This window comes from Schistocerca cancellata, chromosome 5 (assembly GCF_023864275.1).
Source record: "Schistocerca cancellata isolate TAMUIC-IGC-003103 chromosome 5, iqSchCanc2.1, whole genome shotgun sequence".
Taxonomy (NCBI): Eukaryota; Metazoa; Arthropoda; class Insecta; order Orthoptera; family Acrididae; genus Schistocerca; species Schistocerca cancellata.
In genome coordinates, this window is record NC_064630.1 from 788,044,851 (window position 1) to 788,059,696 (window position 14,846).

Below are 14,846 nucleotides of genomic sequence, written 5' to 3' on the forward strand. Positions count from 1 at the left end.
TTTGGCTACCTTAAACGAGTCATAGTTACTCCTTCCAGCTGGTCCCCCTCTTTTAGGGCCTTCCCCTCCTTCATTCTTTCCACGACCAGTCCTGCAGAAGCAATAAGCAACGATATGTCCACCTTAACGTTGACAGACTCACTCCCACCACGACTTTCTCCAGATTGCAAAAGTATTTCGCCGGATAACGAGGCATTTGGCTACCTTATGAGAGTCATAGTTACTAATGCCAGCTGCATCCCCTCTCTTAGGGATCTTCCCCTCCTTCATTCTTTCTACGACCAGTCCTGCAGAAGCAATATGACACCATATGGCCCCCTTAACGTTGTCAAACTTATTCCCACCACGAGCTTCTCGAGTTTGCAAATGGGTTTCTACTCATGACGAGGCATTTGGCTACCTTAAGAGAGTCATAGTTACTCCTTCCAGCTGCTCCCCTCTTTTAGGGCCTTCCCCTCCTTCATTCTTTCTACGACCAGTCCTGCAGAAGCAATAAGCAACGATATGTCCACCTTAACGTTGTCAGACTCACCTCCACCACGACTTTCTCGAGTTTGCAAAAGTATTTCGCCGGTTAACGAGGCATTTGGCTACCTTAAGAGAGTCATAGTGACTAATGCCAGCTGCATCCCCTCTTTTAAGGCCTTCCCCTCTTTCATTCTTCCTACGGCCATTCCTGCCGAAGCAATATGACACCATTTGTCCGCCTTAACGTTGTCAAACTTACTCCCACCACGAGGTTCTCGAGTTTGCAAATGGGTTTCTACTCATGACGAGGCATTTGGCTACCTCAAGAGAGTCATAGTTTTTCCTGTCAGCTGCTCCCCCTCTTTCAAACACTTCCTCTCATTCATTCTTCCTATGACCTCTCCTGCAGAATCTATAAGCCACTATATGTCCCCCTTAACGTTGTCAAACTTACTCCCACAACTAGTTTCTCGACTTCGCAAATGTATTTCCCCGGATAACGAAGCATCTGACTACCTTAAGAGAATCATAGTAACTCCTGCCAGCTGCTCCCCCTCTTTAAGGCCTTTCTCTCTTTTAATTTTCCTAAGAAAAGTGCTGCAGAAGCGATATGCCTCTCCATATCCATCTTAACGGTGTCGGAGTTACTAATACCGCGAGTTCCTCAAAATTGCAATTGTACTTCGTCAGGTGACGAGGCATTTGACTACCTTAAGAGAGTCATAGCAACTCCTGTCAACTGCTCCCGCCTTTTCGTACACTTCCTTTCTTTCATTCTTCCTACGACCGCTCCTGCAGAAGATATATGCCACTATATATCCACCTTAAGGATGTCAATCTTACTCCCACCACGAGCTTCTCGAGTTTGAAACAGAGGTTCTACTCATGACGGGGCATTTGGCTACCTTAAGAGAGTCGTAGTTACTCCTTCCAGCTGCTCCCCCTCTTTTAGGGCCTTCCCCTCCTTCATTCTTTTTACGACCAGTCCTGCAGAAGCAATAAGCAACAATATGTCCACCTTAACGTTGTCAGACTCACTCCCACCACGACTTTCTCCAGATTGCAAAAGTATTTCGCCGGATAACGAGGCATTTGGCTACCTTATGAGAGTCATAGTTACTAATGCCAGCTGCATCCCCTCTCTTAGGGATCTTCCCCGCCTTCATTCTTTCTACGACCAGTCCTGCAGAAGCAATATGACACCATATGGCCCCCTTAACGTTGTCAAACTTACTCCCACCACGAGCTTCTCGAGTTTGCAAATGGGGTTCTTCACATGACGAGGCATTTGGCTACCTTAAGAGAGTCATAGTTACCACCGCCAGCTGCTCCCACTTTTTTAAACACTTCCTCTCACTCATTCTTCCTATGACCTCTCCTGCAGAAGCCACTATATGTCCCCCTTAACGTTGTGAAACTTACTCCCACCACTAATTTCTCCACTTCGCAAATGTATTTCGCCGGATAACGAAGCATCTGACTACCTTAAGAGAATCATACTAACTCCTGCCAGCTGCTCCCCCTCTTTAAGGCCTTTCTCTCTTTTAATTTTCCTAAGAAAAGTCCTGCAGAAGCGAAATGCCTCTCCATATCCATCTTAACGGTGTCGGAGTTACTAATACCGCGAGTTCCTCAAAATTGCAATTGTACATCGTCAGGTGACGAGGCATTTTTCTACCTTAAGAGAGTCATAGCAACTCCTGTCAACTGCTCCCGCCTTTTCATACACTTCCTTTCTTTCATTCTTCCTACGACCACTCCTGCAGAACATATATGCCACTATATGTCCACCTTAAAGATGTCAATCTAACTCCCACCACGATCTTCTACAGATGGGAAATGGGTTTCTACTCATGACGAGGCATTTGGCTACCTTAAGAGAGTCATGTTACTCCTGTCAGCTGCTCCCGCTCTTTCAAACACTTCCTCTCATTCATTCTTCCTATGACCTCTCCTGCAGGATCTATAAGCCACTATATGTCACCCTTAAGGTTGTCAAACTTACTCCCACCACTAGTTTCTCGACTTCGCAGATGTATTTCGCTGGGTAACGAAGCATCTGACTACCTTAAGAGAAACATAGTAACTCCTGCCAGCTGCTCCCCCTCTTTAAGGCCTTTCTCTCTTTTAATTTACTTAAGGAAAGTCCTGCAGAAGCGATATGCCTCTCCATATCCATCTTAACGGTGTCGGAGTTACTAATACCGCGAGTTCCTCAAAATTGCAATTGTACTTCGTCAGGTGACGACGCATTTGACTACCTTAAGAGAGTCATAGCAACTCCTGCCAACTGCTCCCGCCTTTTCATACACTTCCTTTCTTTCATTCTTCCTACGACCGCTCCTGCAGAAGATATATGCCACTATATGTCCACCTTAAGGATGTCAATCTAACTCCCACCACGAGCTTCTCGTGTTTGCAAATGGGTTTCTACTCATGACGCGGCATTTGGCTACCTTAAACGAGTCATAGTTACTCCTTCCAGCTGGTCCCCCTCTTTTAGGGCCTTCCCCTCCTCCATTCTTTCTACGACCAGTCCTGCATATGCAATAAGCAACGATATGTCCACCTTAACGTTGACAGACTCACTCCCACCACGACTTTCTCGAGTTTGCAAAAGTATTTCGTCGGTTAACGAGGCATTTGCCTACTTTAAGAGAGTCATAGAGACTAATGCCAGCTGCATCCCCTCTCTTAAGGCCTTCCCCTCTTTCATTCTTCCTACGGCCATTCCTGCAGAAGCAATATGACACCATATGTCCCCCTTAATGTTGTCAAACTTACTCCCACCACGAGCTTCTCGAGTTTGCAAATGGGGTTCTTCACATGACGAGGCATTTGGCTACCTTAAGAGAGTCATTGTTACCACCGCCAGCTGCTCCCGCTTATTTAAACACTTCCTCTCACTCATTCTTCCTATGACCTCTCCTGCAGAAGCCACTATATGTTCCCCTTAACGTTGTGAAACTTACTCCCACCACTAATTTCTCGACTTCGCAAATGTATTTCGCCGGATAACGAAGCATCTGACTACCTTAAGAGAATCATAGTAACTCCTGCCAGCTGCTCCCCCTCTTTAAGGCCTTTCTCTCTTTTAATTTTCCTAAGAAAAGTCCTGCAGAAGCGAAATGCCTCTCCATATACATCTTAACGGTGTCGGAGTTACTAATACCGCGAGTTCCTCAAAATTGCAATTGTACTTCGTCAGGTGACGAGGCATTTTACTACCTTAAGAGAGTCATAGCAACTCCTGTCAACTGCTCCCGCCTTTTCATACACTTCCTTTCTTTCATTCTTCCTACGACCACTCCTGCAGAACATATATGCCACTATATGTCCACCTTAAAGATGTCAATCTAACTCCCACCACGATCTTCTAGAGATGGCAAATGGGTTTCTACTCATGACGAGGCATTTGCCTACCTTCAGAGAGTCATGTTACTCCTGTCAGCTGCTCCCGCTCTTTCAAACACTTCCTCTCATTCATTCTTCCTATGACCTCTCCTGCAGGATCTATAAGCCACTATATGTCCCCCTTAAGGTTGTCAAACTTACTCCCACCACTAGTTTCTCGACTTCGCAGATGTATTTCGCTGGATAACGAAGCATCTGACTACCTTAAGAGAATCATAGTAACTCCTGCCAGCTGCTCCCCCTCTTTAAGGCCTTTCTCTCTTTTAATTTTCCTAAGAAAAGTCCTGCAGAAGCGATATGCCTCTCCATATCCATCTTAACGGTGTCGGAGTTACTAATACCGCGAGTTCCTCAAAATTGCAATTGTACTTCGTCAGGTGACGACGCATTTGACTACCTTAAGAGAGTCATAGCAACTTCTGCCAACTGCTCCCGCCTTTTCATACACTTCCTTTCTTTCATTCTTCCTACGACCGCTCCTGCAGAAGATATATGCCACTATATGTCCACCTAAAGGATGTCAATCTAACTCCCACCACGAGCTTCTCGTGTTTGCAAATGGGTTTCTACTCATGACGCGGCATTTGGCTACCTTAAACGAGTCATAGTTACTCCTTCCAGCTGGTCCCCCTCTTTTAGGGCCTTCCCCTCCTTCAGTCTTTCTACGACCAGTCCTGCATATGCAATAAGCAACGATATGTCCACCTTAACGTTGACAGACTCACTCCCACCACGACTTTCTCGAGTTTGCAAAAGTATTTCGTCGGTTAACGAGGCATTTGCCTACTTTAAGAGAGTCATAGTGAATAATGCCAGCTGCATCCCCTCTTATAAGGCCTTCCCCTCTTTCATTCTTCCTACGGCCATTCCTGCAGAAGCAATATGACACCATATGTCCCCCTTAATTTTGTCAAACTTACTCCCACCACGAGCTTCTCGAGTTTGCAAATGGGGTTCTTCACATGACGAGGCATTTGGCTACCTTAAGAGAGTCATAGTTACCACTCCCAGCTGCTCCCGCTTTTTTAAACACTTCCTCTCATTCATTCTTCCTATGACCTCTCCTGCAGAAGCCACTATATGTCCCCCTTAACGTTGTGAAACTTACTCCCACCACTAATTTCTCGATTTCGCAAATGTATTTCGCCGGATAACGAAGCATCTGACTACCTTAAGAGAATCATAGTAACTCCTGCCAGCTGCTCCCCCTCTTTAAGGCCTTTCTCTCTTTTAATTTTCCTAAGAAAAGTCCTGCAGGAGCGATATGCCTCTCCATATCCATCTTAACGGTGTCGGAGCTACTAATACCGCGAGTTCCTCAAAATTGCAATTGTACTTCATCAGGTGACGAGGCATTTGAGTACCTTAAGAGAGTCATAGCAACTCCTGTCAACTGCTCTCGCCTTTTCGTACACTTCCTTTCTTTCATTCTTCCTACGACCGCTCCTGCAGAAGATATATGCCACTATATATCCACCTTAAGGATGTCAATCTAACTCCCACCACGAGCTTCTCGTGTTTGCAAATGGGTTTCTACTCATGACGCGGCATTTGGCTACCTTAAACGAGTCATAGTTACTCCTTCCAGCTGGTCCCCCTCTTTTAGGGCCTTCCCCTCCTTCATTCTTTCCACGACCAGTCCTGCAGAAGCAATAAGCAACGATATGTCCACCTTAACGTTGACAGACTCACTCCCACCACGACTTTCTCCAGATTGCAAAAGTATTTCGCCGGATAACGAGGCATTTGGCTACCTTATGAGAGTCATAGTTACTAATGCCAGCTGCATCCCCTCTCTTAGGGATCTTCCCCTCCTTCATTCTTTCTACGACCAGTCCTGCAGAAGCAATATGACACCATATGGCCCCCTTAACGTTGTCAAACTTATTCCCACCACGAGCTTCTCGAGTTTGCAAATGGGTTTCTACTCATGACGAGGCATTTGGCTACCTTAAGAGAGTCATAGTTACTCCTTCCAGCTGCTCCCCTCTTTTAGGGCCTTCCCCTCCTTCATTCTTTCTACGACCAGTCCTGCAGAAGCAATAAGCAACGATATGTCCACCTTAACGTTGTCAGACTCACCTCCACCACGACTTTCTCGAGTTTGCAAAAGTATTTCGCCGGTTAACGAGGCATTTGGCTACCTTAAGAGAGTCATAGTGACTAATGCCAGCTGCATCCCCTCTTTTAAGGCCTTCCCCTCTTTCATTCTTCCTACGGCCATTCCTGCCGAAGCAATATGACACCATTTGTCCGCCTTAACGTTGTCAAACTTACTCCCACCACGAGGTTCTCGAGTTTGCAAATGGGTTTCTACTCATGACGAGGCATTTGGCTACCTCAAGAGAGTCATAGTTTTTCCTGTCAGCTGCTCCCCCTCTTTCAAACACTTCCTCTCATTCATTCTTCCTATGACCTCTCCTGCAGAATCTATAAGCCACTATATGTCCCCCTTAACGTTGTCAAACTTACTCCCACAACTAGTTTCTCGACTTCGCAAATGTATTTCCCCGGATAACGAAGCATCTGACTACCTTAAGAGAATCATAGTAACTCCTGCCAGCTGCTCCCCCTCTTTAAGGCCTTTCTCTCTTTTAATTTTCCTAAGAAAAGTGCTGCAGAAGCGATATGCCTCTCCATATCCATCTTAACGGTGTCGGAGTACTAATACCGCGAGTTCCTCAAAATTGCAATTGTACTTCGTCAGGTGACGAGGCATTTGACTACCTTAAGAGAGTCATAGCAACTCCTGTCAACTGCTCCCGCCTTTTCGTACACTTCCTTTCTTTCATTCTTCCTACGACCGCTCCTGCAGAAGATATATGCCACTATATGTCCACCTTAAGGATGTCAATCTAACTCCCACCACGAGCTTCTCGAGTTTGCAAATGGGTTTCTACTCATGACGAGGCATTTGGCTACCTTAAACGAGTCATAGTTACTCCTTCCAGCTGGTCCCCCTCTTTTAGGGGATTCCCCTCCTTCATTCTTTCTACGACCAGTCCTGCAGAAGCAATAAGCAACGATATGTCCACCTTAACGTTGTCAGACTCACTCCCACCACGACTTTCTCGAGTTTGCATAAGTATTTCGTCGGTTAACGAGGCATTTGCCTACCTTAAGAGAGTCATAGTGACTAATGCCAGCTGCATCCACTCTTTTAAGGCCTTCCCCTCTTTCATTCTTCCTACGGCCATTCCTGCAGAAGCAATATGACACCATATGTCCCCCTTAACGTTGTCAAACTTACTCCCACCACGAGCTTCTCGAGTTTGCAAATGGGGTTCTTCACGTGACGAGGCATTTGGCTACTTTAAGAGAGTCATAGTTACCACTGGCAGCTGCTCCCGCTTTTTTAAACACTTGCTCTCATTCATTCTTCCTATTACCTCTCCTACAGAAGCCACTATATGTCCCCCTTAACGATGTCAAACTTACTCCCACCACTAGCTTCTCGACTTCGCAAATGTATTTCGCCGGATAACGAAGCGTCTGACTACCTGAAACTCCTGCAGAAGCGATATGCCTCTCCATATCCATCTTAACGGTGTCGGAGTTACTAATACCGCGAGTTCCTCAAAATTGCAATTGTACTTCGTCAGGTGACGAGGCATTTGACTACCTTAAGAGAGTCATAGCAACTCCTGTCAACTGCTCCCGCCTTTTCGTACACTTCCTTTCTTTCATTCTTCCTACGACCACTCCTGCAGTAGATATATGCCACAATATGTCCACCTTAAAGATGTCAATCTAACTCCCACCACCAGCTTCTCGAGTTTGCAAATGGGTTTCTACTCATGACGAGGCATTTGGCTACCTTAAGAGAGTCATAGTTACTCCTTCCAGCTGCTCCCCCTCTTTTAGGGCCTTCCCCTCCTTCATTCTTTCTACGACCAGTCCTGCAGAAGCAATAAGCAACGATATGTCCACCTTAACGTTGTCAGACTCACCTCCACCACGACTTTCTCGAGTTTGCAAAAGTATTTCGCCGGTTAACGAGGCATTTGGCTATATTTGCCGTCTTTATTCACATGCTGTGAATAATACAAAAGTGAATTACCCTTACAATGGGTTTACAAGATGTTTACAAAATATGAATATATATATATAAGATAAAAACACACTTAGAATAAACACAGACATGGCACAAAGAGGGGATTATGCCTGAAGCCAGGCAGCAGCTAAGGGGTTGAACACACCCTAACCAACTCCGGTGCGGGGCATCGTGCGGCGGCGAGGGGCAGTCATGGTGTCGAAACGCCGCGCCGCCATTATGCTGCCCAGGAGTACTCTCGTGGCTATTGTTGATATGTGCCCCTTTGTCACGCCCACCTCCTGCAGTGTTCTGGCAGATGCTGGAGACCAGACCCCACGCCAGTTGATGGTCGCCGACGTGGTGGTGATGTCCTGGACCGCCGGGAACAGCTTGCGCACCTCCTCATGGACAGCCTGCCTGTCATAGACCGCAATCTTCTCGCGATGACATCGATCGAGGTCGAGGGTGTCACCAACCACCTGTGCGTCGATGATGACCGCTGCTTCTTCACGGACTGCCACGATATCCGGCTTCCTTAATCCTTCCGATGTGCGAAGGTGAGGCTCCAACGAGACGCTGAAGCCCCTTTGGCGTAGGCCTCGCGCCAGATAAGACGCGACTGCGTCATGTCTGGCAATGCGAGCCCCATCGCTCCTCCAACATTGCTGGATAACGTGGTTAGCCGTTTCCGTTGCGTTGCAGCCACCACGGCACCTGGTGTCACCCTCCCTGCCACGCAGGAGTCGTGCCCTGGTCGGCAAGGCATTAATCCTGGCACGTAGACAGGTGATGAAATCGCGGCCTGTGACGAACTGCCGAGTGGTGGATACCCAGCAGTGCTGCCCGGGTGTTTGGGCAGACTTCCGTAGCGCAGAGCCATCAACTGAGGAGTGGAGGCGCTCGGCCCAGCACCGACCCAGTTGGTAACTGGACTTAATCACGTCCCCACGCCATTGCAAGGCGTTGTCTAGTTGGAGGATATCACGCCGCAGCAAGTCCTGGGAAGAGTCGTCGACAGCCACACCCAATGCCTGCATCATAGAGAGTCATAGTTACCACCGCCAGCTGCTCCCGCTTTTTTAAACACTTCCTCTCTCTCATTCTTCCTATGACCTCTCCTGCAGAAGCCACTATATGTCCCCCTTAACGTTGTCAAACTTACTCCCACCACTAATTTCTCGACTTCGCAAATGTATGTCGCCGGATAACGAAGCATCTGACTACCTTAAGAGAATCATAGTAACTCCTGCCAGATGCTCCCCCTCTTTAAGGCCTTTCTCTCTTTTAATTTTCCTAAGAAAAGTCCTGCAGAAGCGAAATGCCTCTCCATATCCATCTTAACGGTGTCGGAGTTACTAATACCGCGAGTTCCTCAAAATTGCAATTGTACTTCGTCAGGTGACGAGGCATTTTACTTCCTTAAGAGAGTCATAGCAACTCCTGTCAACTGCTCCCGCCTTTTCATACACTTCCTTTCTTTCATTCTTCCTACGACCGCTCCTGCAGAAGATATATGCCACTATATGTCCACCATAAAGATGTAAATCTAACTCTCACCACGAGCTTCTCGAGTTTGCAAATGGGTTTCTACTCATGACGATGCATTTGGCTACCTTAAACGAGTCATAGTTACTCCTTCCAGCTGGTCCCCCTCTTTTAGGGCCTTCCCATCCTTCATTCTTTCTACGACCAGACCTGCAGAAGCAATAAGCAACGATATGTCCACCTTAACGTTGTCAGACTCACTCCCACCACGACTTTCTCGAGTTTGCAAAAGTATTTCGTCGGTTAACGAGGCATTTGATTACCTTAAGAGAGTCATAGTGACTAATGCCAGCTGCATCCACTCCTTTAAGGCCTTTCCCTCTTTCATTCTTCCTACGGCCGTTCCTGCAGAAGCAATATGACACCATATGTGTCAAACCTACTCCCACCACGAGCTTCTCGAGTTTGCAAATGGGGTTCTTCAGATGACGAGGCAATTGGCTATATTAGCCGGCTTTATTCACGCTTTGTGAATAATACATCTTAGTGTTACCTGCGCAGCAGGTTTACAAGGTGTCACATAAGAAAAATACACTAACAAAGATAAACACAAAAACATGAATAAAAGCAGGTATTATGCCTGAGGCGCCAGGCAGCAGCGGAAAGGTTGAGCTGATCCTAGCCAACTCCAGTGCGGTGCATCGTGCGGCGGCGAGGGGCAGTCATGGTGTCAAAGCGCCGCGCCGCCATAATGCTGCCCAATAGCACTCTTGTGCTGATAGTAGATAGGTGTCCACTGGTCACTCCCACTTCCTGGAGCGCTCTCGCGGATGCTGGGGACCACACTCCACGCCAATTGATGGTTGCTGACGTGGTGGTGATATCTCGGACTGCCGGAAAGATCTCTCGCACCTCCGCATGGACGGCCTGTCTATCATAGAGTGAGACCTTCTCCCTGTGACAACGGTCGAGGTCTAGGCTATCGCCGATCACCTGGGCGTCGATTATATATGCTGTATCGCCACGGACTGCCACGACATCAGGCTTCTTCAATCCCTCTGATGTCCGCAGATGAGGCTCCAAAAGTACTTCATAGCCTCTCCGACGGAGGCCACGCACCAGATAGGACGCGACAGCGTCATGTCGGGCAATGCGGGCCCCGTCGCTCCTCCAACACTGCTGGATGACGTGATTGGCAGTCTCTGTGGCGTTACAGCCTTCCCGGCACCTCGTGTCACCCTCCCGCCCTCGTAGCAACCGTGCCTGAGTAGGCAGTGCATTAATTCTGGCACGAAGGCAAGAGATATAGTCCCGCCCTGTAACAAACTGCCGAGTGTTAGACACCCAGCAGTGCTGCCCTGGTGTTTGGGCAGACTTCCGCAAAGGAGCGCCGTCGACCGATGAGTGCAGGCGCTCGGCCCAGCACCGACCCAGTTGGTAGGTGGACTTAATGACGTCGCCATTCCATCGTAAGGCATTATCCAACTGATGGATATCTCGTCTGAGGGAATCCTGGGAGATATCGTCAGCAGCCACACCCAGTCCCTCCAACTTTGCAAGGCGCCTCCTCCGGAGAAGAGGACCCAGCCAGCGGGCTGCTGGGACACCCAGGCCCCCTTGAGAGACAGGGGCATGAAAGTACCCAACAGGGGTGTCCGCTGGCAGGTGGAGCCAGGATCTAATGGCTTTGCGCACGCAAACATCGAGGGACGAGAGGGCCCCTAAACGTGTCCTTCCCAGGGCCAGGCCATGAAAAATGCCCGGCAGGATAACTGAACAAAGGGAAAAGAGTCTTTGCTGAGGTTTAAGTGGTGCCCTCCTGATGATCTCCAACTGTTTCTCGACCTCTCGCCGAGGATGGAAAAGGCTGCGTCCACATGTGGTGAATTGCAGGCCTAAGTACTTGAAAGAATCACCCATCGCCAGCGCCGGTATGTTGTTATTACCTGCTCGAAAGATGACTGACTCGTCAACCTTGACCTTCTTCTCCCGACCTGATGCAACAAGGGCGAGGGAGAAGCACTTCCTTGGGTTGATCTCGAGGCCAAGGTCACCTAGGGCCGCTGTTGCGATGGTGATTAGCTCCTGCAATCCATCCTTCGTCTCGGCGAACAGAAGAAGATCGTCTGCGAACGCAGCAGCATTAATTCTTCGGCCGAGAATACGGGCACCAACATGCTCAGGAAGACGGGAAAGGAGAATGTCTATAGACATGTTAAAAAGGATAGGGGATAAGGGATCACCTTGCCGCACACCCCTCGAAGGCCGCACTAGACCCGACGACTTCCCAGCCCCGCAGATAACTGTCGAGCCTGCCTCATAGCACCCCAGGATGTAGTCAATGAACTCGACAGGCAGACCATGGGCCCTCAGCACAGGACCGAGGGCACCATGGGCCAGCGAGTCGAAGGCCTTTGACACATCCAGCGATGCTACGTACAGCGAGCCGGCAGTACTCCGTGCCTGGGTCATCGCCAGATCCAGAAGAAAGGTGTTGTGGAGCATCCCATCCTGTGGGATGAAAGCCCGCTGACGACCGTCCAAAGCACAGTGGCGCATAAGGCGGCCAACCAGAACCTTGTGAAAGACCCTGGTCAACACCGAACACACTGTGATAGGTCGGAAGTCAGCAGGGGATGCTGCGGCGGTCTTCTTGGGCAGCAAGGTGGTTCGAGCCTGTAAGAGACGGGATGGGAGGGAACGTGAAAGGAGTAGGAGATTGAGGAATTTAAGAAGAGCCTCACGAGGAAGGCGACGTAACTGGGCTGGTGTAAGGCGATCCGGACCTGCCGCAGAGCTGCGAGGGGGAAGAGCTGCAGCTACCTCATCTGCAGTAATGGGTGCCCACAGAACTTGGAAGGGCACACACTTACAGAATGGCAACAGCTTACCGGAGAGACCCTCCCCACGTGGAGGCCGAGACCTGACACGAGGGGGAGTAAACAGATCCCTCCCAAACTCAATCAGCCCCGGGATGGTGGGTGGCTGATGGAGAAGTGTGCCATCTAGAAGACCATTAATACAGCGCGCAGAGTTCTTCTTAAAAGCGCGCTGCACTACAGCATATTCCCACCTTCTCCTCGCCCGCTTCCGCTCAGGTGGCTGTTGGAATTCCTTGCCAGGAGCTTGACAAAGAGATGGTTCCCTGCTACCAAGTTCATCAAGAGCGGGAACAAGCATGGCTTGGATGGAACACCGGCTGGCAGTGGGGCCCAAGGCCACAACTGCATCGAGTGAGCGAAAACGCGGGCCCGAGGAGGGCAACTCTGCAATCAGGGACCAGATAGCCCGATCGGCGTCTTCCCCCAGAGAAGAGAACTGTGACGAGGAAGAGGCCTCAGCAGATCCGTCTGCAGAGCCCTGATGTTCTTGATCTCTCACCGAGAGCTCGGCGACAAAGTCAGCTACCATGCTCTTATAGGCCTGCCCCTTGCGCTGACCCTTAATGGATTCAAGTGTGCGCTCTGGGAAGGCTTTAACAAGCTCTTGATTGAAGAACCGGCAGCCTTGGAGGGACAAAGCCGCCTCAGCATGCGCAAGACGGAGCAACTCCTCCTGCGACCACCTGGCCTTCTTCCTCTCCGTCTGCACCTCCGCGATGGCAGCATCAGGGTGGGCCCGTCGGCGATGAACGCCGAGCCCGGTCTTAGTTGAAAAGGACCGTAGACATTCTGGACAGACAACGGGGAGCAGCGCTCGACCCGCACTGGTTGGCTGGCTGGATAGCTCATCAGCTGGCACAGGCACTCCAGCGGGAGGCCTGGTACCTTGTTTTCTTCTAGTAGTTGCACCAGCTGGAAACAAAAGGCAGGGGGGGAGGTAACCCCCAAGCCTTCAACAACACCCTGCTCTGTCGGTCGGAGGGCTTTAAAAGTAATACAACTTTCTCAGCACCCCTTACGACCCCCACCACTTGAAGGCCAGAGCTAGGATTTCCCACTGAGAGGCTAGTCGAACCATCATCCACCCGACATCACAAGGATGCTGAGGGGCGGACCGAGAGGGTCCCTATATTACGCATCAGGTCATAGCTACCACCGCCAGCTGCTCCCGCTTTTTTAAACACTTCCTCTCATTCATTCTTCCTATGACCTCTCTTGCAGAAGCCACTATATGTCCCCCTTAACGTTGTCAAACTTACTCCCACCACTAATTTCTCGACTTCGCAAATCTATTTCGCCGGATAACGAAGCATCTGACTGCCTTAAGAGAATCATAGTAACTCCTGCCAGCTGCTCCCCCTCTTTAAGGCCTTTCTCTCTTTTAATTTTCCTAAGAAAAGCCCTGCAGAAGCGATATGCCTCTCCATATCCATCTCAACGGTGTCGGAGTTACTAATACCGCGAGTTCCTCAAAATTGCAATTGTACTTCGTCAGGTGACGAGGCATTTGACTACCTTAAGAGAGTCATAGCAACTCCTGTCAACTGCTCCCGCCTTTTCGTACACTTCCTCTCTTTCATTCTTCCTACGACCGCTCCTGCAGAAGATATATGCCACTATATGTCCACCTTAAGGATGTCAATCTAACTCCCACCACGAGCTTCTCGTGTTTGCAAATGGGTTTCTACTCATGACGAGGCATTTGGCAACCTTAAGAGCGTCATAGTTACTCCTTCCAGCTGCTCCCCCTCTTTTAGGGCCTTCCCCTCCTTCATTCTTTCTACGACCAGTCCTGCAGAGGCAATAAGCAACGATATGTCCACTTTAACGTTGTCAGACTCACTCCCACCACGACTTTCTCGAGTTTGCAAAAGTATTTCGCCGGTCAACGAGGCATTTGGCTACATTAAGAGAGTCATAGTGACTAATGCCAGCTGCATCCCCTCTTTTAATGCCTTCCCCTGTATCATTCTTCCTACGGCCATTCCTGCAGAAGCAATATGACACCATATGTCCCCCTTAACGTTGTCAAACTTACTCCCACCACGAGCTTCTCGAGTTTGCAAATGGGATACTACTCATGACGAGGCATTTGGCTACCTTAAGAGAGACATAGTTTTCCTGTCAGCTGCTCCCGCTCTTTCAAACACTTCCTCTCATTCATTCTTCCTATGACCTCTCCTGCAGAATCTGTAAGCCACTATATGTCCCCCTTAACGTTGTCAAACTTACTCCCACCACTAATTTCTCGACTTCGCAAATGTATTTCGCCGGATAACGAAGCATCTGACTACCTTAAGAAAATCATAGTAACTCCTGCCAGCTGCTCCCGCACTTTTAGGCCTTTCTCTCTTTTAATTTTCCTAAGAAAAGTCGTGCAGAAGCGATATGCATCTCCATATCCATCTTAACGGTGTCGGAGTTACTAATACCGCGAGTTCCTCAAAATTGCATTTGTACTTCGTCAGGTGACGAGGCATTTGACTATCTTAAGAGAGTCATAGCAACTCCTGTCAACTGCTCCCGCCTTTTCGTACACTTCCTTTCTTTCATTCATCCAA